Source organism: Urocampus carinirostris, chromosome 7 (assembly GCF_059441175.1).
Source record: "Urocampus carinirostris isolate Australia breed hairy pipefish chromosome 7, RoL_Ucar_1.0, whole genome shotgun sequence".
NCBI classification, from domain to species: Eukaryota; Metazoa; Chordata; class Actinopteri; order Syngnathiformes; family Syngnathidae; genus Urocampus; species Urocampus carinirostris.
Genome location: NC_142355.1, coordinates 4,772,662 through 4,776,537, shown reverse-complemented (window position 1 = coordinate 4,776,537; position 3,876 = coordinate 4,772,662). Strand labels below are relative to the sequence as shown.

The window sequence follows — 3,876 nt, the reverse complement described above, 5'->3', positions numbered from 1 at the left end:
TTTTGACTTCTGAGAATTCAAATGGATTATTTAATTGTGGCTTTTTTTTAATCTATTGTGTTGCATTTAGGCACTCCTGCAATTCACACTGACTCCGGCCCTTCATCAGAAGGAAAAAGTTTCATGGCCCTCTCAGAAAAACCGTTGACAGTCCCCTGGTTTTAATAAAAATGTTGTTTCCCGTGGCAATGGCGCCCTCTGTCGGATTTATGTCATTACACGTGCACCCATCCGTGATTTAGCATACAGTACTGTATGTGCAACGCCCACTATCCAAATTGCCCCTCCTCACGAAGGTTTTAGGTACATGCCGAAACAGGTTTTTGCAAACTTTTCCAAGTGTATATGTTATATACCATTAATACAATTTTGATTCGAAAAAACTCTGAGTGTAAGCTTATATGAGTCATCGTGTTTCTATTTCCTTAAAAAAAATGATCCATTTGTGATTTAAAAAATGCTAGAAACTGTGCATAATATAGCAACATATGACATTATTAGTTGTCGTAGTTGGGCGGCAGTAGCTCAGGAGGTAGAGCGATCGTTTTAGGATTTTGAGCCGCACCCAAACAGATTTTGTACATACACAAGCCGCACCTGTATATTAGCCGCATGTGCCCACATTGAAAAAATGCAACACAAACACAAAATTGGGGTTTTTACGGGTTATTGTTCTATCTTCGTTATTCATTATCCATTATCGGTCAGTTCATAATACGCTACAAAGCCTAGGAGCCGGGACACTTACTCTCAGCCAAAAGGCCAAGCTAAGGTCCTAGCCCTAAAGCCTTGCTGCGATCATTGCGAATGCACCGTTCCCGGAGGTACTGCAATACCGGGCCGATGCGTGGAGTGGACAGAGCAAGCTCTTATTCCATCTCCGGATTGCAAAAATCAAAGATCATGGCAAAGGCCAAGCTAAGGACTGACATAGCATCAAAGCCACAGTCCAAAAACAACAAGGCCAAGCTAAGGCCAAGCTAAGGACATAGCATCATAGGTATCAAGCGAGAAACGAGAACCGATCTTAACCCATACCCGACACAGTCCAGGTTTGATGGAGACCTGCAGAGTCCAGGTGCCGGTTGAAAATAATCCAAGGAAAAAAGTGTATATTTCCAAAGGTGAGCGTGGGAAAAATATATATCCACTATAGTCGGCCGTGTCCACTATCACGTCTCACCTTTACTCCACTTCCGGTCGGCCCACATTCGCCCCGCCCCTTCTTTCTCATTTAAAAATAAATACATTACAAAAATATACAGTTGCAAATACATATTATACATGGTTACACATATTTACAAAGAAAGACGGTACACCGAGTTTTTTCAAAGCTTTAATAATAATATAACTTTCATCCCAAACCGTGCCTGTGAAGGGTAGCAAAACGCTACTAGCAACACGCTCGCGACACAATAAACGGGTCTGTTAAAAAAAAAAACGTACCGTACATGTAGAAACCACAGTAAACCGTCCTCATCTTCCTCCTTATAATAATAATATTATAATAATAATTTCCTAGTATTGTCATTCTGTGTAACAATGTACACAGAACGAAATGTCGATTGCATCTGACCCGATGCAGCCGCAGCCAAGAGAGGGCGCCGCCGACCACTTTTTAAGTCTTAGGAATGACTCGGCCGGGGCGCGAACCCGAACCTCCCAGTCTCAAAGCGGGCGCCTTACCATCTAGGCTACTGAACTGATGTCATCAAAGTAGTCTTCTTTCAGTATGGGAAAGAGACTTTGTCATATAGACTTCGTCCCACGCTCCCTTATTCCCTAACACGCTAGCAACATGCTCGCAAAGTAAAGTTTACTTGCAGTAGCTTTTTCCTTCTTTATCGGACTGCTTGATTGCGTTTAGCTTGAAAGTTGCTTTATGTGCCTTTCTTTTTGCAATTTGCATGATGAGGATATGTCGCTAATTTAATTTGTGCGCAAGCTAAGAAGTTGCAGTCTTCCTTGGCGCATATATTCCACCGGTCTATATCTTACCTTTTGTACTCGAGCGCCGCTGGCAGCTGTTAGAAAAATTACATAGATTGGCCGCATCACTGAATAAGCCGCAGGGTTGTACGTTTGTGGAAAAAGTAGCGGCTTATGGTCCGGAATTTATGGAATGTAGGTTCTTCAAGCTGTTTTGTACGTTTACAACTTAGACCGCAATATTATGGACTCACACCAAGACATAAGCAGAAAAGGGGCGGGTCAACTGTTAAACCAATCAGAATGTAGAACATATTGCACGATGGAAATCCGCAAAGTAGCCAAACTACGTAACCCGTAATACAGCAAGGAATTACTGCACATGCATTCGGTTCTCAACGTTCTCTAAATTGAAGTAGTTTGCAAATTTTAAGAGGATATTGATCCATGTGGAAGCATGAAATTAAAAGGATATGGAATGTTTAAAAGATTTGAGCTAAGATGTGCGTTAGTGTTTTATTGTTCGGGTGATTAGCTAGCTTAAAATTCTTCCCAATATCGTCATTCATATTAATGTGGATGAGCCTCCCTCAAGGCCACTTTCCTTACATGGTTAGTCTGTGCCTTGCCATAATTGTATCCTTTTTCCGATATTAACTTTATTTTCATTTAAAAAATTGTGTGTATTTGTATTTGGCATTCCGGCGTTGGTGTGTGGAAAAAGGAAGAAATTTGCTCTTGTGTTGTACTTTAAATTTCATCTGATGATGGTAGTGGCTCTTTGGCCACTTTGCCCTTGGCTTTCTGTAAGAATTTGAGCAAAACCGATTCCGACATGGGGACTGAAAATAAAAAGAAAAGTTGACCTTGATGGCTGCGACTTCTAGAATATATAAAATAGACTATTTTCCCACTGAAATCCAAAACGATCTACACAAGGATTTTTTATTTTATTTAATTGACTAAGAGGGATTTAATATAATACAAATTGAATTTTGTTGAATGCAGTGGGGATTTTTCACAGAGGGCTGAAGGTCGCGCCGTTCGAAGTGTAGAGTGTTTTGGCTGGGGAATTTTGATAGAGGGGCGCCGACGAGGGAATTAGGCCTTGTTTTTGGCATTGCTTTGAGCTCTCTAGACGTGGCGGCGTCTTCCGGCGAGGAGGAGGTGGCGACTGGGTGGAAGCCACGTGAGGAGTCGCCCAGGGGAGGAGTCACCTGCCCAAGGGGGAGGGGCAGAAGCCCCGACGTGTCAAAGGAACAGCAGAGACGGACAAGACAGGACCAGAGACAAATGGGAGCAAGGCTCGACAAGACTAATTAGACTTATTCGATAACAATTCGGCAAAATTCGATGGAATTCACTTGAGAAATAATTTGAGAAAATAAATCTGCCCCCGTGTGGAAAAGCCTGTCTCTTGTCAATATGTTTCCCAAAAATCAAGAAAAAAAGCACGCAGTGTTAAGAGAATAAAGTTTGTGTTTGGTTAATGGAGTTCGATAACTAATTCGAACAATTTGGTAAACGCTAAATTTGCAATTTATGATTTATTCCTAACACTACCAAATTTGCCAAGAGACTGTGGCCGTTTTAAAATCATGTAATATTGACAGGCACTGCCAGACTAAACATGCTGACCTCAAAAAGCTAACAGGAAACAAACACTGTGAATAAGTGGAGCAACTGGAAGCTGTTTTAACAGCACAGGAGCAGTTTTTCACGAGGCCCTGCGAGTCAAATGAAAATGCCACAAAGGCGAGCTACGAGGTCACAACGCTGATCGCCGTGCACTGCAAACCTTTCGTTGCTATTGGCTTCTTTAGGTTCTTTGATGACGTGGGCGCTTTAGGGATCCGTGAAACGTGAATCATTACTTTTAATAATTTTATATATAAAGATGCACGTTCATGTTAAGGACTAAATTGTTGGTTGGGTACACGTTCAATT

At 41.7% G+C, this 3,876-nt stretch overlaps 1 pseudogene; it reads right to left on the bottom strand.

Annotated features, from left to right (window-relative positions):
• Positions 1-802: 802 nt before the first annotated feature.
• Positions 803-922, bottom strand: LOC148362158 (U2 spliceosomal RNA; annotated as a pseudogene).
• Between the last annotated feature and the right edge of the window lie 2,954 nt (positions 923-3,876).